This window comes from Erpetoichthys calabaricus, chromosome 5, assembly GCF_900747795.2.
Source record: "Erpetoichthys calabaricus chromosome 5, fErpCal1.3, whole genome shotgun sequence".
NCBI lineage: Eukaryota > Metazoa > Chordata > Cladistia > Polypteriformes > Polypteridae > Erpetoichthys > Erpetoichthys calabaricus.
In genome coordinates, this window is record NC_041398.2 from 10,645,403 (window position 1) to 10,669,338 (window position 23,936).

The 23,936-nt window shown below is 42.7% G+C and overlaps 1 protein-coding gene across 1 annotated transcript in view; it reads right to left on the minus strand.

The window, feature by feature from the left end:
- Positions 1 to 23,936, minus strand: part of LOC114643414 (uncharacterized) — a 1,023,859-nt gene that overhangs the window by 884,343 nt on the left and 115,580 nt on the right. The gene's annotated exons all lie outside the window — the stretch shown is intronic.

Consider the following 23,936-nt stretch of genomic DNA (forward strand, 5'->3'; position numbering starts at 1 on the left):
GTTTATTATTTTTTACTATATAGTGCCTTTCACATTCATTAGCTGAGTGATAACAAACTCTCTAAATAATCAGCTGTTCTTAATCAGATGTTTTCGAATTTTAACTTGAAATGTTATACTCCTTATACTTATTCCACGTATTCTCCTAAAAGTCATTTATTCACATAACTTTGAGATTCTTTTTATTTCCTTTGCTTTGCTCACCTTAAGATTAATGAACATAAATGTGTTTTAAATGGCTAAGTCGGCTCAGTGCACAAATGAATTGTTTATTTGAGAACAGAGAAGACGTTAATGGAATCAAATTGAGCTCAGCGTCAGTGCTTTATAATATCAGAACATCTCAATCTGCTCCTGCTGTCTTCGCTGTCCATTACATTCTGCTGGATGGAGTCCACGTTAAAAGTTCACGTTCATCCATTTTCAGCTGTGCTCCCCCTGGGCTCTCATGTTTCATATTCCTGCTGTTGTTTGCTCAGACGTCGTGTCTCCCACCGACATTTAAAAGGATTTTACACACCAAAAGCATTTTATTTGATTTAATTTGGATGTGAAGAAAAGCAAATTGGAGGACTGCGTCAGAACTCTGACTACTTCAGGACCACCTGAACATTTCAGTGAGTGCAGCCACAGAGTAAAACACACTTTATAAATTATTAATTAAGTTCGTTTACACATAAAGACAGCGATTTGTTTAAACAAAAACTAAGTTCAAGCAGCCAAGAGCACAGGGTCCATCCCGGCCGTCCACCACATTAGACATATACTGTATGTGTGTATTGTGAAAATAAGCAGAGAGAGTGGGCACAAAGAGTTGGGGTACCACCCTGAAATACCCCGTTTAATGATGAAGATGAAATAAAAAGCACAAAGATGGAGAACAATGATGACGTCTGCTGCAATCAAAGGCTGTCAAGTTAAAGTCACTTGTGAGTCGGAGCTCTGTCTTCATCAGTCACAGATCTGTAATGAACACCCACTTCTGGTGACATTTTATAGTGGTGTCACAGAAGAGGCGGAGCTTAATTACTGGGCTGTGGAAGTGACGTCACTGGTCTTGTGGCCTGTGAACTCATTGAAGTGATGACATTAGCAGGAGCAGCACCCTCTCGACTCAGGGTGGGATTTCTTAACTAGATGGATCTCTGAAGATGTCCACTACTGTACCTGCTTGTCACTATGTATAAAATACAGTATATTTATGACATTGTATGTCCGGACAAACACCAAGACATGGGGTTCAAGGGACCCTCTGTAGACCTCTGTGATCAAATTGTGGTAAGGAGTAGAGCAGAGCAAAGAAAGAAAGCCATTTGTAAAGCTCTGAGTGGTCCCAGCAGCACAGCACCCTGAAGAATTGGGAAATGGAAGGAGTTTGGAACCAACAGGAGACTTTCGAGAGATGGCCAGTCTAAATAACTGGGAAGGAAGGACCTTGGCCAAGGAGGTGACCAAAAACCTAATTTGTCACTGCAAAAAAACTTCAGAAGTCCTCTGCTGAGATGAAACTGTTGGTATGACGGCCATCTCAGCAGAGCTCCACAAATCAAGTGTTTATGGTGGAGTGGCCAGGCAGAAGATACTCTCAAGTAAAAGACAAATGAGAGCCTGAGAGCATCAAGGGAAAGATTCAAAGATCTGATGAGACAAACATTGAACTCTTTAGACAGAAGACCGAGCAGGATATCTGGAGAGGACCAGGTACTGCTCACCACCTGCCTAATGCCATCTCTACAGTGAAGATGGCGGTGACAGCACCAGGCTATGGGGACAGAGTGACAGGTCAGAACTGAGAGAAGGAGAAGTGCAGTCAAATACTAAGAGGACCTTAAAAAAAACCTGTGACCTCAGACTGGGCGATGGATCAACGACCTGAAGACCACATCCAACACAACTCTGGAGTGGCTTTGTGACAAATCTGAGTGTCCTTGAGTGACCAGATTGAGACCCCACAGAACAGGAGAGACCTGAAGATGGCAGTTCACAGACACTTACCTTGAAATCTAATGGAGTTTGAGAGGATCTGCCAGGAAGAATGGGATCAACTGGCCAAATACAGGAGAGCAAAGCTTGTAGTGACACTTAGTCATGAAGACCACCAAAGGGGCTTCCACAAAGACCTAAATTAAGTGTCTGAATACTTCTAGGAAGGAGACGTTTCAGTTTTGATTTGTAATAAATGTGCAGACCTTTCTGAAGACCTGCGCTCACTTTGTCATTATGGTTACTGAGTGTAGACTGATGAGCACAAAGGCACATTAATCCATTTAAAATTAAATCAACAACACGGTAAAGTGTGCAGAAAGTGAGGGGGTCTCAATACTCTCTGACTCCCTGTATATTTATTATTAATATCAATATTCAGATCGACATTTTTCCTAATTTGCCAGCCCTTGTATATTTTATAAATGTTTTATTTGAACTCCTCTGCATTTGTAATACGTGTTTAAGAACTAAACTAAGATCCCACAATGCCATCTTCACAGTTTCCATTCTTCTTCTCTTTTCTTTTTATTTTCAGCTCATGAAGCTCCAGTTTTCACCCTCCAGCCTCCTGAACCTCAGAGCAGAGACGACTTTTTAAAATGTGAGTTTGTGCTTTGACTGAATGGATCATCACAATAAAAATCATTGAAGTTTTAATAGAGCAGGACAAGCTTAGGATATGAAAGTCTGAGTGTTGTGTGACTGAGGGGCTGAGAGTGATGGGGGTCCTGTGACTGATGCATTATGGGATAGAGAGAATCAGACAATGAATCACCAAAGCCATCTGTTGAACCCGAGTCTTGATGTGTCAGAAATGTTCAAAATGGAAAAGAAAAAAATAAAATCCACGTCATGGGGTGCACTTACTTTTTCACACGACTGTATATACAGACACAGTATTAGTTTAAAAATGAAGCTCAATTGTATGTGAAATAAGTTAAAGCTGACAAAAGTCCTCGTCATCCTCCATTCTTTACTCCACAGAGCAGACACTTTGTTTTGAGTTCTCGACTTCACAAATTTTAAACATTAAAACAAATGAAATGGCAGAGAAAATTATTGGGGGTCCTTAGAAGTTTAAAGACCTCACTGGACTGAGGTGACATCTCAAGCTGACTGATTCCTCTAATGAGTGTCACCGGGGTCTTCAGTCACTCAGTCAAGTCCTCAGTCTGCTGTGTTGTGTCCTTGTGGGCCTCACACTGAACGAGGACAAGAGATGAGGAGGAGATGAAGAAGGTCACAGCCAAAGGTGGTCAAGGTGAAGACTACAAGACCACCTCCACAGAGTTTCATGTCCCAGTGAATACAACTGCTAATATTCTCAAGATGTATGGGGGTTCATAGAACTGTAGCCGACCTCCCTGATGAGACCACCAGAGTAAAGCTGAACCTCCAAGTGAAAAGATGGAGAGTTTAAATGGTGGAGAAAATGGAGTGTGGTGTGGTGGTGAAGACTTTGGCGTTCAAACACTGAGTTTGTGGGTTCAAATCCCACTACTGACACCACTGTGTGACCTCAACAAGTCACTTCACCTGCCTGGGCTCTGATTGGACAAAGAAAAGAAAAGGAAACAATGGAATCTGAGATGATGGGAGTCACCTTGGAGAAGAATGACAGTCAAATAATAAAAAGAGATGACAGGAAACACAGAAAAGAAAGAAAGAGAGAGACAATGACAGATGCGAAAGGCACTATATAATAGATAGATAGATAGATAGATAGATAGATAGATAGATAGATAGATAGATAGATAGATAGATAGATAGATAGATAGATAGATAGATAGATAGATAGATAGATTATAAACAGTAAATACTGATTGCAGCTTTTACACAAATAATTGATGTGGTTGTGAAGTGTGACAGTGGATTGATTTTAAATTTAAGAGGTGGACTGTGACAATAAAACATGTCATTTAATAAAGCCAGCGGTCAGTGTGGACAGTCCATTAGACCTTTGACCTCAGTGGTGACCTCATGTTGTTTCTTATCATTTCTGACGACTCAGATGACTTTCAGATGACTGACTTGCCTGCCTTTCTCTTTGTTGTCTGTTGTTATTTTTGTTTTTTACGTTGTCTAAATTCCATTACTTACCACTAACACTATTTTCTTGTCCCCTTTCACTTCATTTCCTTTTTCTTTTCAGTCTCTTAGCTTTGAGCACACACACACAGTCTGTCACATTGCTAATTCACTGTCACCCGTCACCATTTCACCACCGTGACACTTTTTATTTTTCCCCCTTTTTATCCCCACCTTTAATTCTATTTTTGAGGTCTTTACCTTTTTTAAGGCCATTTGTTTCCTTGTCCTTCTTTAATCCTCCTTTCTTCCACTCCTTCCTTTTCACATTTCTGTACAATGTCTGTATTGTTATTTTCCTGTTATGAATCCCCAGTTCATTCCTCCACCACCACATATTTTATTTTATTATTTTCATCATTTTCCATTCCCTTATTGACATTTTTACATTTAACTCCTTCCCTACTAACCATACAACACTCCTTCTTTTGTCATCCCCTCTTTTCCTGTCCTCCCTTTCCATTCCTTTAACCCCTCATTCCACACATCTTGTGTCTTTTTGCAGTTCCTAAACACATGCTCTGGTGTTTCCACCTCTCAGCAGTTCTCCCTCGGACATATTGAACTTTTCGTGACTCTCCTTTTGTACATGGCCGCCTGCGTCGGTAGGATTTCATGTAATGTCACCCACCTGAGGTCTTTTTGTTTATTTGTTAATTCTTTGTCTCATTTTGCTGCCACACTTTTCTTGCTTGCTCTTCAGTGAGCTTTTGGATTTTTAGTACCGTTTCGTCTTTTCCTTTATATTTTTTTAGGTCTTTTTTCTTTTCCAAAATATTGTTATTTCCTTCCTCCCATGAATATCTTTTAACAAATGTTACTATTGTTTTATAATTTTTTGGCATATTAAAGGCAATGGCTCTGCTATTTGTCTTTTTAATAATTTTGCTTTTCTCAATTCTGTGCCTAGCAGATATCTGATCATGTCCGCTAATTTCCCCGTTTTATTTAACGCCATATTAACAACAGTTGCTGTGTGTCTTAAAGCCAACTCCCTTTCTATATTCAGATCCTCTTTCCCTCCATTTTCTCTCCTTTTCATTACCTTCCTCTTTGCCAGTTTTTCACATTTTGACGCTCATAGAAACACAAAACACGTTCTTATAATTCTTCTTAATATTTTCTTTGGTGTTAAAACCCTTTGCTAAGTATGATAGTTTTGGATTATAACTGCCTTCATCACCAATATCTTCCCTTCCATTGACAAGTTCCTTATCCTCCAAACTCTGTTTGTTTGTTGATCTTTTTTCCATTTCTTTCCACTCCATCCTCTCCGTACTCTCGTCTCCAAATCTTATCCCTAATACTTTCTCCACATTTCATAACCTTATTCTTCCTTGTGGTTTTTCTTTCCATTCCCTCTTATTGAGGTGTAAAGTTGAACCTGACCCCCTCCATAAACACTTCTGTATGTTCTGTTACTTTATTTATACTCCATGTATCTCTGACTATTATTGTTATGTCATCCATATATGGAAACACTTTTATTTGTTGTCCCCCCCTTCCTGGTACTTCAACTCCTCTTATATTTGTGTCCCTCCTAATTTTATTTAATAAGGGCTCTATACACAGAATAAACAGCACTGCTGACAATGGACACCCTTGTCTTACTCCACATTTCTCCTGTATCTCCTCTGTTAGTTTGTTATTTACTTTTATCTGACTTCGTATATCTTTATCGACTACTTTTATCCAGTCCAGTAAACCTTCATGAACTCCCATTTTTTGGAGTATCTTCCACATATATTTCTGTGCAATTCTATCAAATGCTTTCTCCAAATCTAAATGTAATATTGCGACATGCAGGTTTCTCTCTCTCCTGACATTAATACAGTCTCTTAAGACACACCGGTTATCTGCTGCACTTCTCCGCTGTACCACACATGTCTGCTCTTCTTTTATTACATTCTCAATATTTGTTTTCAATCTATTTGTCTAAACTCTTGTCAATATCTTCTTGACTGTTGTTGTCTTTTTATGATTTAATTTGTAATCCGCACAGATTCTGTCCAATCAGATGAGCTCTTTACTATTAGTGTCTGGTCAGCGCAGCTCCTGATTGGCTCTTGTTAATTGTCTGTGTTGTGCTCCGCCCCCAGTCCCGTTACACACTCCCAGATTTCTTCACTCGTTTTCTTTTCTCTCCTTTCAGACTTCTGTCCCCTCACACTGGACATCAACACGGCACACAGAGTCCTCCGTCTGTCTGAAGGAAACAAGAAGGTGACATGTGAGGGGACAGTGACTGAATATCCCGATCATCCTGACAGATTTGACTGCTGGTCTCAAGTTCTGTGCAGAGAGGCTCTGACTGGGACTCGCTGTTACTGGGAGGTGAAGTGCAGTGGAGATTTCATGGTGATTGGAGTCGCATATAAAGGACTGAGCAGGAAAGGAGGGAGCGTGGAGTGCCACATTGGAAACAACGACAAGTCCTGGTGTTTGGACTGGTCTCATTCCCAGTACTCTGTGTGGCACAATAACAAGCAGACTGTAATCAGCGCCCCCTACAGCCCCAGAATAGGTGTGTATCTGGACTGGCCTGCTGGCTCTCTGTCATTTTATAGCGTCTCACACACAATGACCCTCCTGCACAGGTTCAACACCTCCTTCACTGAGCCCCTCTATCCAGGGTTTAGGTTTGGTCTTCACTGCAGTGTAACAATCAGCCATCTGACACCATGTGACCACTGACCAGTACCCTCCACGGGTCACTTGATGTCCCCACAAACTCAGGTGTCTTTGTGTTTGCAGTTTGGGGTCCAAATTAATTTTACACTATAGGTGGGGGGGGGGGGGGGGGGGGCAGCACCTCTGTGAGTGAATTTGTGGATGAGAATGAGGGGCGAGTGCGGCTGTCAGGGTCTCCATTATTATTGGGTCTGAGTAGCCAATCAGGTGTGTTTATCATAGTGAGGGGCGGAGACACCTAAGACCTGCAAATACCAGTCTGACCAGCAGGGGTCACTGTTCATTCACAGCCACATGTTCTTCAGGCTGACACCCCAACTGCTGTGTCCTCTGAGTGTCACTGAATGTCACCTGTTAAGTCAGTCTATACAGCGCCTTTCAGTAGTGCTGCTCCAGCAGGACCACAGACCTGTCTCAGTATCCAGAGCCTCATTCCAGTGACTATTTAGGAGCACAGAGTGACAGAAGTGACAGGAGTGCTGGCCTCTGAACAGACATTGTCTGCCCCTCTATTAGTTACTCCGGTGGTCTGTCACCTCTGAATGAATTCACTGTGAATGTCTAAAGACGAGGACTCACCACTCAGTCACATGTCGGCCATACTGATGGAGTTTGGTGTTTAACTGAGTCACTTGGTGTCACGTTAGACATTAAACTGCACCTCCTCCTTGTTGTTCCCACTGTCACCCAACCTCAAGGAGACAAGTCAGCTGACTTACTTCACCGTCACTGTCGGTGTTCAAAGTGACAATCAGATGTGACACTTGGGGACACTTTCATCTTTCCACTGACACACACATTCCCGGATTAATTTACAATTCCCTCAGGACCCCTCAATGAGCGGCGTGTCTCCTAACATCAGTCTGTGTGAAGAAGCCAATGAAGGCCCAGGCTGACAACCCCCCCACTGTGTATTACAGGCCTCACCAACAGATGGCGACTATGACTTCTAAATCTGTCATCTTCATGGAGCCTGACGGGTTAAAAGGAAGAGGAGAAGGTGAATAAAGAGTGAGGGGTGAGGATGATAGAGAAGAGTGTCAGGGTGATAAAGGGTGAGATGAGTGACCTGAGACAGAGTGAGTCAGACGAGTGTGTCACTTGTTTGATTGTCAGATTTATTCCTCCCTCCTGATTTTCTCCTCTTTGACTTGTCACACACTGATGGCCGTCCTGTGATTACAGATTGTATTCCTCGTTGATCAAACGATGTGTGACTGACGTCTGATTCTATAAGCACTTGCTCATCAGACAGGTTGTCACCCGATGAGCTCTTCACTGCTGACCTAAGCCCTGCTGCCCTCTTCTCTCTCCTGTCACCTCAGCTATTGCTTCAGTCCCCACTGTGTCACCTCATAAAGCCACTGGTCTGTCTGGTCACTCAGGTCCTCGTCACAGCTGCACACTGGCAGTCGTTCAAACTCTACAGGCTGACAGCCATGTTGTCCTGTCGTCTGATGTTTGTGTTGGTTGAGGTCGTCTCCTGCTGACCTTGAGGGCTTTTTGAGCTCAGGATTAATGAAATGGAAATGTCAGTCAGCAGGGTGGGCAGGTGGGCACATTCAGGGCAAAATGTTATTTAAAAGTCGATAAGCACACTGGACACATCGCCAGTCACTGATAATCGACTCCACGTCAGCTCCTGTGGCCCTCATCATGTGCTGTCAACTCAGACGCTGGTCATGTGACTTGCACCTTAGTGACATTCCTGTGACTTTCAGGGCTGTGACATCAGCTGATTCTTCTGGAGCCAAACTGCTCCCTCTTGTGGCCTCTCTGCATATTAAACACATGAGAAGTTAGGATGTGAAGTGTTTGGTGAGATCTCCAAAATATTCAGAATATTGACATCACCTTGAAGGACAGTTTGGTTTATAAAATAATTAATGTGTAAAAGAATACTTATTTTAGATTAATCTTTAGTTAATTATGATTAGGTGTTACATTCACAGAGAAAAATGGCCTGTTAATGCTTCACAGTTTGTAAAATTTGAATTGCTTATTAATCGAAAAAGATCAAAACACACACTAAAAAAAGAAATATGGACGACTGTTATTTGTCACATATGATCATTTGGAAATTTTTGATTTGTAAATTCCTCTGATCATATCTCATATTTTGAATGTTCTGATGATATTAGGACTTCTTGTTTATGATTAATCCTCTTTAATAAAAGGACAAGTGTCTGTGTGTTTGTCTGTGTATCTGTCCAGTCACTTTGTCTCTGTCTTTCCAACAGATGGCGCCTCACAAACATTAGCTCTGCTTTTATGACTCCCATGCTAATCAACATCATCCAGTTACAGAGCCGCAGTACCTGACGTCACCACTGATATCGGCCAGCAGTTTAATGACAGAATGTGTGTTAGTGTGAGTGTGATTAGTGGGCACCATACCAGCCTGTAAACCTCCCTGCTGGCACACAACTGCTGGTCCAGACCTGTGGCAGTTTGTTGTGCTTCAGCTCTGCAAATAGAATGGCATATAACAGAGACATAAGCATTGGATTTGTCATTCCAACAGATGGCACATCACAAACATTTGTATTAATGCACTGTACTACTACAAACATTTGTGATACACCATCTGTTGGAATAATAACTGCATTTCATTTTATTATCACATGCATTTCAAAATACATTCCCACAGATGGTGCACTGCAAACATTAACACTGAGATCTACGTTGATTACTTAGAATTCAACCCATCTTAGACATGTAGCACTGGTAGTTTTGTAATAAAGAGCAAAAAGTTATAAAAAATATATAATTTTAAAGAAAATGGAGAATGCAGGAAATAATATGGTGATGCTATATGAATGTTTCATTCTTCCATTTGCTGAAATGAAGCTAATTATTGAGGCAGATAGATGAGCGTTGCTCCCCAGTCTGAGTGTTTGTGTCCTGCTGTGTGTATTTGTCCCCGTGTGTGTCCATGTGACACATGAAAGTCTGCTGTGACGAGGTGAGTGGTCCCTGTGACTGCAGTCTGACCCCACACTTTCAATATCAGCTGCTAATAAATCCTGACATTAAACTATCAGGTACTCTTCTTAAACACTTTTAGTTTTATTCCACCATAATATTCAAGTGATGTCTGCTTGAATTTTGTACGCACTGCTGATATTATATGAGGAGTCAAAGCTGCTGTAGTTCTGCTCAGATGTGGATTAGCAATAAGAAGAGACGGCTACTTCAGTCACCTCTCGAAGGGCAGCAGCTGATATTCAGACTTGCTTCAATCGACACCAAGTGTGCATCTCTGCAGCCCGGACCCTCCACCCTGGAGCTCCAAGGAGGTGGCGTTGACTCCACTGGGCGCCAACTGGGAGGAACTTGGAGTTCAAAAACTAAAGAGACCTGCAATTCTCCACTATGCCCACTAGAGGGGGGTGTACCGTCATATTAGTCAAACTTAGTCGTAATAATGAGGTAGCAAGTCATATAATTATGAGATGATAAGTCATATAATATAATAATAACGATCAAGTGCCAGTGACCTGCTATTACTATTAACAGACTTGCATTTAATTTAGTTCTGCTTCTTTAGCAACGTGAGACTCGCAGTCAATTTAACTGGATTCAATTAACAGATTTGGGGATTGTGTTAAGTAGTGAGAAGTCAAGTAAAATGACACCTTTAATTGGCTAACAAAAAAAATTATAAAATGCAAAGTTTCGAGCCAACTCAGGCCCTTTCTTCAGACGAGATGTAATCAAAAATATTTTGATCGCAGATATTTTAACGCGTTATCGGCGATTATTCAGCAGCTCAAGTTCTTACAGATTTGCGCCACTAGTCCAGCTCAAGTTCTCCTTCTTGTTCAGCCGACTTTCTCTTCCCAAGCCATCCCATAATAGTCACAGACGCTCCCTCTGTAGATGTCGCTCTCTCCTCGGTGTCTCCATCACTGATGTTCTCCTTGACCGTTTCCCGGCGCTCCTTAAATCTCCCGAGTGTGCGCACATAACCGTGGACTGTCTCAGCCCGTCTTGTGTTAAAGGCGGACACTTTGAGATCGCAGCACCGACTGAGCCTCCACTGTAAGCAGACGGCTATTCCCGTGAGGCTCACTCCGCTAAGTCTCAGTGTGACACGCGCGCTTCACGGAATGCCCGACTGGTTTAGTCCGGGGCCGCGCTTTGAGATCAGCGGGAGCGCGCACTGCGGGGAGGTGGGGGGTGAAGGCGGAGCGCCGTTCCAGCGCCTAAATTACCTGCGGATTATTTAAAAGGCTAATGCCGCACACTGGAGCAGAGTAGGCGGGCGGTGACAGCAAGAAGATGATTCGCTGACGGTGACTTTGATTGACATTTATCCCGCCCTTAGCCCTGCCCTTAACCACTCAGGTCTGTCAATATCGATATGGGCTGCGAGAATCAACACTCTAGATATTCGCACATATATTTATACACACGTGTTTATATCTCTCAGCAACACTCGTCATTTATGTGAGTGTGCGTGCAGACACGACCCCGACCGCGTCCCACAATGAGGGGTACTTGGGCATGTGACACAAGAAAAGTGAGACGAAGATCAGAGAATCTGCGCAGACCCTCACGAGTTCATGTCGTTGTGCTCACCGCCGCCTCCTGCTGTGCAGGTTTGACAGTCTGACAGCTGAGCAATGAAGCGCCTACTTGTGACGGAGCTCCTCGTGGCCAGTCGGCCGGCTGAACCTGACACCCCTCGAGCGGCTCTGTTGTGTCCGCCTTGCTTGCGATTAAATGGCAGGGCTCTATTCAATAAGGGCGCGCACAAAAAGGCGACCTTCAAAAGGGCGACCTCAATTGGGCGCGGAGAATAAAAGCGCACGCAAATAATTATTTATGTGCGCGCCCTTATTGACGGATACCAAATGGCAGTGGTGCGCTGCTGCCATCTTGTGGCTAGGCCGAGATCTGCAAGAGTTTTTAAATACAGTAATGGGAAAAGTAGGAAAGGCCGCATGTCGTCTCGAGTAGTCTGACATCATGAGTGTCATTCATAAAATTAGTAAAAGAAAGACGTTACATATCCTGCCTTGCTCACTGTGTTGGCTGGAATTGGCTCCAGCAGACCCCCGTGACCCTGTGTTCAGATATAGCCGGTTGGAGAAGACTGAATGACTGAAGACGCTACGTACAATAAGGATTGAGTGGTAAACATGTAAACAGACAAGGCAGGAACAGAACACTAAATAAGCTTGAGACTAAGGCAATTACGACAGCAAGAAAGAAAGAAAGAAAGAAAGAAAGAAAGAAAGAAAGAAAGAAAGAAAGAAAGAAAGAAAGAAAGAAAGAAAGAAAGAAAGAATCCCGCTCAATCAAATAGCGGGTCTTGAGGAGCTTCTCCTGGCAGCCCGGTCAGCAAGACTGGTGCTCAGTAACTCTGTAGCTCTGAGTCACGTCATGAGATGTTATCGACTCTTTTCAGGTTTAAAACATCATTTTGAATTTCCCAGTTTGATTGTAAACTTACTGACTTGTTAATGTCAGACTTCAAGAAATTCTTTATGCAGAGAGATGTGAAGTGCAATTTAAATACAAGAACAGAGTTCATGCACTTTAATAAAAGGACAAGTGTCAGTCTGTGTGTCTATCCAGCTGCTATGTCTCTGTCATTTCAACAGATGGCACAAATGGGGCATCACAAATATTTTTAGTAGTAAAATGACGCACCATCTGTTGGAATGTAAAATGCTACAAATGTCTGTAGTGACAAAAGGCACTATAAAATAAATAGTAAATATGAACTGAGCTAACCTGACAAACAGTGCAGCAGAAGAACAGGAGTTGGTGGACATAACCAGCGGCTGATTTTTAACCCACCAACGAGGAGCGATTGTCACAATGTGAAGGTCTCTAATAATCAGGGTGGAGATGAGGACTGTTGGAATGCAGCAGCGCTGTGCTGTGCCACCATACCGCCTCACAATTAAGTTTCATATCTCAAAATACAGTGAAGTGACAAAGTCTTCAGACTCTTTCTACACACTTTCTTGTGGAATTAATTTTTTTTGGATGAATTTCCCATTTTTGCCCAATGAATCAACATTTAATAACTCATCATGATAAAGTGAAGACGTGTTAACAGAAAGGTTAATAAATTAACTAAAAATCACAAACTAAAATCTCTCCCTCTTACTCATATTTAGACCTTTCTTGTGTCTCTCTGATCTGCACTCTGGTCCATTCTGTCAGCTTGAGACTTGTCCAGAACTTGAGTGGAGTTCACCACTGAATTGAGTGGCCGTCGTTTAGAAAGCCAGTCATGTTTCTATGTCTAGAAGGTTCTACAAATCACAATGCATGAGGTCCAAAGAACTCTCTGTAGACTTCCACCAAGATCACATTCTGGTAAGATGTCCAGTGAATTCACAGGTGGACTTCAATCGAGGTCTGGAAACATCTCAAGGAGACTCTAAGCAAACAGGAGGGACCTGAGCACCACATGAGTACCACAATTAAGGGTCTGAATAATTCTAGGAATGTGTTTGATTTTATTTAATAAATGTTCAAACCTTTCTGAGGACACGTTTCCACTTTGGTATTATGGGTTGTTGAGTGTTGATTGAAATGAAACGAATGAAATCTCCAACTCAATAAAGTGAAGGGGTCTCAATGCCTTGTAAATCCACCAGTCCTCAGTCAAGCCAGGCCAGGTCTATGCCACATCATCCAACAGCACCCATGCTGACAGCCCCCTCATCAACAGACCCCCATGAAGTTGACACCTCCACCTCCATCACCTACTTTACCTCCTCACAGCAGTCGGCCATTATGGCCTTCTTCCTGGTTATGCACACATTAACCTTCATCACCAGCCAGACCTGCATTCTCTCGTTCATCGACATCCACAACCTTCACCTCCATCAGTAGATGGTTCTTCATCACCTCCTTCACAGATATTTGGGCCCCTTCCATCATCATCATCAGCTGGCTCTTTTCTACTCCTGCATTCCTCACCCACAGCCTTAATGCCAGTCATAGCTGAAGGACAATGTCAGAAATGTAAAGTGGATACGACATGGAGTGTAAATTAACAAATGAGTTACTAGTGAGATAAGAGAAGGATATTAAATAGTCAGGATTCAGCCTCACGTATCTCGACTTCTTGGTCTTGACCCTTCAGCTCTTCATTCCCAGTCTTGTTTTTCTTTACCTTTTGTTATGCAAATCTGTCAAATTCACAACACTCTCCGGTAAACCTCTTCTGTGACTCCATCAGCCTGAACACACTTCAGACTCATTTGGCGAACCCGTCGATCACTGGAACACAAAAGATCGATTAGCAAACAACGATGAAAAAAAAAAAATCAGACTGTAAGCCAAGGAAGTAAATCGGTAAAGGGTATTGTATTGATAAGTAAAGATAACAAACCGCTATTATGGTAAACAAAACAAACACAGCACTGTAATGTATAAATCCTGCCGTGATGTCACACCTGATAAACAAGAACGGCAGTAAAACGACGCTAATTACAGAATCGCTCCAGTCCTGTAGAAGAAAATCGATTTTAAAAAAGTCTTTATGTAGTGAGGGGCAAAAAAAAGATCTGAGGGTGGTAAACGATTTCAGAGGAGATCACAAAATGTGTCCGTAGACTTACATAAATGAAGATTTGTCCCAATATAACTGCATTGATATTAGAGATCAGACTGGCGTTGGATGTGAAGGGTGAAGCAAATCACGATGTGGGAAAAGAAGGTTTGTCATTTTTCAGGTGTGCTCCTCCGATGACATCTCTAACGTCATTGGCTGGTATCTTGTTGAGATTTACCCCCCTCAGGTGCCCCCCTAGTCCTTGTGTGTTCTTACAACAAATGAAGTTTGACAAACAAGAGGAGACGCTCAGGACATCGAGATCATTCAGTTGGCTACACGTCACACTAAACGACTTTTCAGCCATCACCTTTATTTACAACTCATGGAGAGTTGAAGCAAACACACCGATGACTTCCAGCCTGTGTAGTGCGACATCCCCATGGGACTCACCAGGACATAAATTCATAGGTGTGGTCTTCTCTGTGAGAACTGAAATGGAACAAATTGTATCACAAATTAGGATAAAGAAATCAGCCCAAAAAATAAATATAAATTTAGAAATTATTCAGAGCAGAGTCGGGCAGGTGTACCACCATGACGCGTACACATTAGTCAGGAAAGGCTGGAAAAACCAGCAGGGTGGAGGAGTCACCATTGATGTCAAAGAGAAGTTCAACTCCGTCAGGTGGAGAGCAGCGTCTCAGTGTGGATTTGACTTGACCGCGTCAGGGATTGGGGTCTTATAAGATTAAGGATACGGTGTTGACCTGGATTTGGGGCCAACCAGAAAGGTTCTTATTCTACCGAGGAATGAAGAATTTAGTGGAAGTGGTACAACTGATAGGAAGACCACGTGGAGAAGTGATAGGACTGCTCATGGGCACCGATGTTAAAGGGGAAGTTGACTTTACTTTTTGATTCCCTCTGATATGGTGCAAAAGGGAATCTGAAACTGTGCTGAGAAGTTGTGAACGAGTCATGTAACCCTTCACTCCCTGCAAATTCTAATTCCATTGTAGGCAATGAGACACAGCTACCACAGTCATTGAGCGTCACACGCTGTCCAACTTCGAGTCTGTATACTGTGACACCAGCTCGTTCCAGTATGATAACTGGCTGTCAACAAGATAGAGATACTGTGGAAACTGGAAGGTGAGCAGAAGTATCACAAGGGTGTCATGTGACTCATGATCTCCTGACATTGGTACTTGTGAGATGCGACATTCTCAAAGCAACAAAGTGTTGCAACTGAAGTCCCAAATTGAGACAAAGTCTCATAGTGTGACATTGGCTTACGGCCGCATTTGAAGTGGCTGTCAAAATGCAGAAAACTCACAATATGTTGGAAATTAGAAGGTGTGAGAAAAGTCACAAGAGAGTCACGTCATCAGTAAGACCGTGACATTCAGAGATGTGTAATCTGAGATTTTCAAGGCAACGAGATCCACCAACCGTAGTTGTTAAGTGTGACATGCCATCCAACTCAAAGTCATATAGTGTGACACTGGCCTAATGGTCATTTATGGTGACTCCTAATCGTAAGATCAGATGCCTTTAAGGAAATGAGACCCAGTAGGTGTAGCTGTTAAGTGTGACATGCTCTCTGACTTGACGTCAGCAGTGTAATGCCAGAATCAGACATCATAGTAATTGGTGTCAAAATACAATGAGTCTGAAAAGGTTAGAAAATTACCTTTCAAAGATCCAAGAGGACATTGGGAAGAAGATCTCTTAATCAATATATCAGAAAAGGAGTGGAAGGTAGCAAAGCAGAGAATTCACTCGAGTTCTATATGCGCAAAGCATAGAATTATTCAACTAAAAATTATATATCGAGCTCATCTGTCTCGCTTAAAACTGTCCAAAATGTTTCCAGGCCAGGATCCAACCTGCGAGCGCTGCAACCAAGCTCCTGCCTCACTGGGTCACATGTTCTGGGCCTGCACCAAACTAACATCATTTTGGACAAAAATTTTTAAGTGCCTCTCAGACAGCCTTGGGGTCACAATCCCTCCTAACCCACTAACAGCTGTGTTTGGTGTCCTTCCAGATGGACTTGAATTGGAGAAGGACAAGCAAACGGTGATTGAATTCACTACACTCTTGGCACGCAGACTTATTTTGTTAAATTGGAAGAATCCTAATTCTCCTCTTATAAGTCAGTGGGAAACCGATGTTTTATATTATTTGAAATTGGAAAAAATCAAATTTTCAGTTAGAGGATCTGTACAAAATTTTTTCAAAACTTGGCAGGATTTAATCAATATTATTTTAGAATAAGAGAATTAACTATTATTGCATTTAACTCCCTTCTCCATCTCTTATTTATATAGATATTTACTTCTCCCCTTCTTTTGTCTAATGTTGCCTTATTAAAAAGCTTAAAGAAATTTTCCTTTAGCTAAGCTCTCCTTCTCAGGGGTGGGGTTTGATTTGTTTTCAAATTTGTTGGGTTATAAATTGATCTGTTTGTATGGAATGATTACAATGAAAATTAATAAAATAAAAATATTAAAAAAAAAAAGAAAATTAGAAACTGGGCAGAAAAGTCACGAAGGAGTCATAGAATTCATTAGTCGTTAGACGCCCACCAATTAAAGTCATCAAAATCGGGTAGAATGACATTTGAATTAACACAGGACATTAAGTAGCTGTCAAAATACAGTGAACTTGTGATAATTCAGAAATTTAAAGCTGCTGAGAATTTGCGATGGAATCGTGGAAACCGTAATCCTATGTGAATCCTAGGCGTGCAATCCAACCTCCTCACAGAGACCAAACATAGCAAGTCCAGTTGTCGTCAGACATGTTCCCCAACTTGAAGTCTTATAGCGTGATGTTGGCCAAAGGCAGCACATTAATTGATATGTCAACATGCAGTAAGATGGCAATCCTTATATAAATGTTGTGAAGGAGTCATGTCATCCATTATACCGCACCAGTCCTATTCATGTAATGAAGGAAAGAAGCACAGCAACTAAAAGTTTTAAAATTTGAAATGCACTCCAACTTGAAGTTGTGTAGTGTGACGTCAGCCTAACGGTCATTCCCTGTGATTCCAAGTCCTGTACAGTAATCCCTCGCTACTTCGCGGTTCACTTTTCGTGGATTCACGACTTCGCGGGTATTTAAATACAAGTGATTGCCCGCCTATCGCGGAAGTTATGTTCCAGACCCATCAGCGACAGGAGAAAATCCGCGATATAGAAAGACCATATAAATAAACATTTTTATAGTTTAAGCCTTAAAATACCCATCCCACATGCTTTAAACACATGTAAACTTATAAAACACACTTTGTTAACACATATGATATGTGGATGTCGGGCTAAGGATATGAGTAACATCTCACTATTATAAAACATTTTAACTTCACGCAAGACAAGACAGTGAGACAGGAAAATTGGTGATGTACAGGCTTTTAAATTATTGACACGCAGAGCGACAAGCAGCACAAAGTCCACTTCTCCTTAGCGTTCATTCAGCTCCCCACCCCCTTGACAAAGCGAAGTGGCAGGAGCGTACTGTGCTTCCGGGGAGGGGGGGTTTGAGCGAAGGTGCGTTCAGCTCTCACACACCCACCCACCCACACACACACACACACACACACACACACACACTCCTCCTTCCGAACGCGCAGAGCGACAAGCAGGCATTTTGGCAGAAGCAGCACAAAGTCCATTTCTGCTCAGAGTGAGTTCAGCTGCCCCCTTCACAAAGCGACTGCAGACACATTGACGTCTGATCGCTGCGTGCAGTGTGCAGTGTTGGTCTGAGGTGTTTAACAATGTAGAAAGTGTTTAAGAGCATAGGAAGTGTTTATAAGAGCGTGGGAAAGGTTAACAAGAGAGTGAGAGAGGTTTATAAGAGTGTGGGAAGGGTTTATAAAGCCTTAAAATATGTATAAATAATAAAATAAATATAGGTCGCTACTTCGCGGATTTTCACCTATCGCGGGGGGCTCTGGAACGTAACCCCCGTGATAGGTGAGGGATTACTGTAATTCAAAGCAATGAGGTCCTGTAAATCCAGTTGTGTAGTGTGACATGTTCTCCGACTCAGACGTGTGTAGTGTGACACCAGTCTAATGGTTATCATGTATAATTTCAAGTCATAAAACTCAACATCATCAGATCCAGCAAGTCTAGTTAAGTGTGACGTTCTCTCCGACTTGAAGTTGTGTAGTGTGACGCTATCTAATATCTTCTCCAGACGCCATTTTTAAAAGTTCTCAAGGTTTCCGCTTGAACTGCATGACTTTTTATTCTATTCTATGGTTGTTTGTCGTGAGCCGTTTTGTTTCCGCCTTTCCAAAAACAATCCCAGACACCGCCGCCATCGTTTAGAGTCTTTATATTTCTGAAACAGCACACTTGCGATGACTCTGAACACTCACGTTAAGTCTTCAAAACTTCCATCCCAGTACCCTCCTTGAAACCACAGTCTTGATTTTCCATGCACAGGAAATGGCGAAGCACAGAATTAAGAGAAGCAGGACGGTTAAAGCAGGAAGTTCGCTCCAAATATATTACAAACTTCCTCTTCATTTTTGTAGTCGGAGTGTTCACAGGGCTCACCCATAAACTCGAAGTGATCTTTGACAGCTCTGTAGTCACAAATGTCCTGGGGCCTCATGTATAAACGGTGCGTATGCACAGAAATGTTGCGTACGAACGTTTCCACACTCAAATCGCGATGTATAAAACTTAAACTTGGCCTAAAGCCACTCACATTCCCACAGTAGCCCATATGCAAGTTCTCTGCTCAGTTTTGCAGACTGGTGACACCCAGCGTCAAAGCAGTGCTACTGTTCCTGTGTGGTTACCCTTTCTTTTTCAGATCCACATCCATGACGCGGCTTTATAAATACACTGAAATTAACGGTATATTGTTTATTAGTTTAATTCATCTGATTGTAATTAACCAGTAACAATATAATGGTCCACAGAATGGCCAAACTATTCCAAATACAATAACTGCTTTAGTGTTTTTACGCTCACTGCATCATCTTTTTCTTTCAGCTGCTCCCATTAGAGGTTGCCACAGCAGATCATCTTTTTCCATATTACTCTCACTGCACTACTTGGAGCAGCTGATCATAAAAAGAATTATCAGTATACAGCATCAAGCACACGCTGCCTCAGCCATGCTTCCTATTTGAACTGCTTCTCACACGGCAAACACTTCAAAACCTTTCATGTACGGACCTCGTGGTTCAGAAAGAGTTTCATCTCAAGAGCTCTGAACGCACTCAATCAGTAGAACTGTTTGGATTTATAAGTACAATCACCTCACTGTATACTTGACTACAGTTATAATATTGCACAACCTGAGCCATTTTATAAAGTGCGTATTTACATATGATGACGATATCATTTTTAAGATGAAATGCAGCAAAATATGTTTATTATATTATACAGATAAAACTTTAACTTCATTTAAATAATCTATATTGTTAATAATTAAAGGACACAGTGTCACTACGGTAGCAAGGATCTGGCGCTCAGTCCATGGATTGTTCCTGCCTCGCACTGCATACTTCACTGGGACTGGTGTGAAGTTCAATGTTCCTTAAAAGTTTTGAAGAATCGTCGTTCTAAACTTACAGACAGCTTCACGTCTATTACAGAGCTGACTGAGTGGCGATTGGGTATTTGGAGAAAGAAAAGTAAGGACAGGAATTGGGGATTAGTACATTTGAAAGAGACAGAACTGCTGCAATAAATTATTTCATCGAAGGTCACACACAATCACTGCGCCACCGTGTTCCCATATTTAATAACATGCTTAAACTCCTATCATGAAAATGATATCAAGTAAACATCGCAGTATTTTAATTATTCAGAGATTTGCAATATTACAAATGTAATGGATTTTGTGTCCTGTTGGAGGAAGAGAAAGCCGGTAAGCATGTAGTGATTCACAAACATTGAGCACATAGAAGATCAAATACAAAACAAAGCATTTAATGTGCTACTTTAGTTACGATGGGATTTGAGAAACTAGTAAATTAAATGATTTTAAGATGAAGTTTCTGATGTTTTACTTTAATGACAAAATAAACTACTTGATCAAAGTGGAAATTTCATCCTTTTTTCCCACTCTCTGCCTATTGTTTCTTTCTCTGTACCCTAATAAGCTTTCATATGAAACTCAGACGGTGGGCTATGACTCTGCATTTCATGGTGTGGAAGATGACCCGGACACAGACAGACGGTCCACCACACGTTTATTGTCCACTATTATTTACACTTATCGTGAGCACAACCCGGTGCCACAGCACCAATCACCCCTTAGTCCTTGGCCACACAACACAATGCCTTCAGTCTCTCAGGTCCGCCTCCACTCCTCTCCACCAAGCTTCATCCTAGTCCTCCCGACTCTTGCCAATGACTGGAGGGAGGCGGCCCCTTTTATTCACCCCGGAAGGACTCCAGGTGCATCCTGAGGGCTTCCATAGCCACAACCCTGTGTGGCAGAAGCTCTGGCGGTACATCCGGAAGTCCTCCGGGTGTCCACAATCCTCTTCCCTCCAGCACTTCCGGGTGTGGCGGAAGTGCTGAGGTCCAGGGCTCCCAAGGCATCGGGGCGCCCCCTGGCGGTGACCACGGGCCCCTAAAGGGTAGAGCTTCCAAGCTCTGTACCCGTGGCCCCCAAAGCAACCAGGGCAGATGCCCCCTTGTGTTCTGGAGGAGGCATGAGCCCTCCTCCGGTCCTCCTGGGCATCCTGGCCGGGCGACAACCCCAGCCGGGTGCCACAATGGTGATTTTGATATGTGACAACTTTTTTTTTATTTCGGGAAGTGTGCAACTTTGTGAACTTGAGCTTCAAGTTTCTCCAACACTCTCTGTCACTCAATCAACTTCCTTTTGTTGATTATAGCAATGTTTAAACCAACAAATAGTACATTTTTCTTTGCCTCCACTTGGTATTCGCTGAAATTCTTCTATTTCCCCCCCATGCTTTTTCCATTGTCTTTTCACAGAAGGCTGAGTTTAAGGGCTATTTATATTGATTTTCATATTCAAAGAGGCGTAAATCTAGGAGGAGTTGGGGCGGGACAACAGGTGCGTGCACGTGCGTTACTCTTCACGCTGATCAGGATTTATGTAGCGGAAGAAAGTGGAAGTTTGCGTACGTACAGATACCTGCATGTGCATTTTTCTGTGCATACGCACATTCCCGCTTTTGTGGTTACGCCATGTTATAGTGTGAGTTCTATGCATGGCATTATACACGAGGCCCCTGGTCTTCAGTGATTACTGAGGGAGGTCTCCACCCAAGAAATCCCTTTAAACGAGAAAAGAGAAGATGCCTCGGATCATTCGGGTGGGCACTTGTACAGCTTGCAGATTTGTCCAAGTAACCCCCAAAGAGTCACGCCAATAACACAGATCGAGCAGTCACTCTCCTGCAAGCTATTCGAGCTTCTCTGCCTCATTTGAGGCCATGTTCTTGGCATGGATTCTCCTGTGCTTCAGTAGAGTGTTTGATACACGGAATCTCTTCCCACAATCGGAACAAGAGTAGGGCTTCTCACCAGTATGGATCATCTAGTGGACTTGCAGGGTACTTTTATATGTGAATCCTTGCCCACAGTCCATGCAGAAGAATCGCTTCTCTCCTGTGTGGATGACTTGATGTCGCCGAAGATTACACTTGTGTGTAAATTTCTTCCCGCAGTGAACGCAGGAGTATGGCTTCTCCCCGGTGTGAATTTTCATGTAGTGTTGAAGGTACCGGCTGTAGATGAAGGTCTACCGGCAATCTTGGCAACAAAATGGCAGCTTCCCTCTGTGGATCCTCTGCTGCTGCTGAAGTTTCCCATTCAGTCTGAACCTTTTCCCACACTGGTTACAGAAATACGGATACTTCCCGGTGTGAATCACCAAATGCTCTTGCAGTCCGCCAACCACTCAGAAGCATTTCCCACACACGGGGCAACTGTGTGGCTTCTCTCCAGTGTGGATTCTCTGATGCTGCAAGAGGTCATTTTTACGTATGAACCTCTTTCCACAATCGCTACAAGAATGGGGTTTGTCTCCGCTGTGAATCTGCTGGTGGCCCTTCAGCCTGTACTTATAGGCAAAGGTCTTCCCGCACTCCTTGCAGCTGAATATCTTGTTGAAGTCGCAGATGGTGCTGAAGGGTTCTTTTCTTTGTGAACCTCTTTCCGCATTCGACGCAGCCGTAGGGTCTCTTGCCGGTGTGCGACAGATGATGTCGCTGATGGTCGATTTTACAAATGAAGCTCTTCCCACACTCCGTACAACAGTGCGGCCGCTCCCCGGTGTGAATTCGCTCGTGGAATTTCAGGCTGTTCTTGTAGGCAAATGTCTTTCCACACTCCTTGCAGAAGAAGGCCTTTTCGGCGGTGTGACACCTCTGGTGGTGCTGAAGGGCTCTTTTGTCTGTGAAACTCTTCCCGCACTCACTGCAGCTAAATGGCTTGTCTTCGCTGTGCGTCTTCAGGTGCTCCAGGAAGTGGCGCTTGTGAATAAAACGCTTCCCGCATTCCGTGCAGCAGTGCGGCTTCTCTCCGGAATGAGTCTTCTGGTGAGTCTGGAGGTACGCCTTACACACAAACGCTTTTCCACAATCGGTGCAGCAGTGCGGCTTCTCGCCGGTGTGAATGCTCTGATGCTGACGAAGGTAACTCTTGTGTGTGAATGTTTTGCTGCACTCACTGCAGCAGTATGGCTTCACTCTGGCATGAATCTTCTTGTGTGTCTGGAGATACGCTTTACACGCAAATGACTTTCCACAATCATTGCAGTGGTACGGCTTCTCCCCGGTGTGACTTCTCTCATGTATGCTGAGGTAACGCTTTTGCAAGAACTTCTTTCCACAGTGCGCACACTCATAAAAATTCTTGGTGTTATCATTAAACTCATTATCGGCTGTTGTGTCCCGATTGCTGCCATTTTGGAGGTTGTCGTCCCTGATCCGGAATCGAAATAGGAGTCCTCACTTTCTGGAAAGTCGGTGGGAATTACCATGACGTTGAAGTCATCCAGACTTTCGGCAACTTCTCCTCTCTTTCGCCTCACTATAAAAAAAAAAATAAATCAGCACATACTAAACTCTGGAATATGAACCTCCACAACCACAGCCCCCCAATATGAAAAAAATTAAAATAAAATTTGGAACTCTAAGCAGGCCAAAATACAGCTAAACAAATGGGGATCTGGCATCGGGGAGAAAGCCTACATACAGAGAGATGGTACTGAGCATAATAATTAATGTTAACCTATGATCAACGTCATTTTGGATTTTAAATTCTTAGCCCCTCTCGTTTTAAACAGATATCAGTTTTATAAAAATGAACTTACCGGTTTCCGAGTAATAGATCGGAGAGTCAACTGGGAAATATTGACTTAAGGATAAAACTTAAGGATTCAGCAATACATTTTTTAAATGTGTACTCGTTTGATGTGAATAATAATCAATAATATGCCGTACCGTGATCTTGACTACAGGGACTCTCAGGAGAACAGACTCTATTAACAATAATTATATTTCATTTAGTCCTTTCCATAAAAAATGAATAAAAAGAAAACATTGTTCTAATAAGATATTGAAGACGCACCGTTTTGTCTTTCAACGAGATTCGGAGTCCTCTATCAGTATTAACGGCAAGCT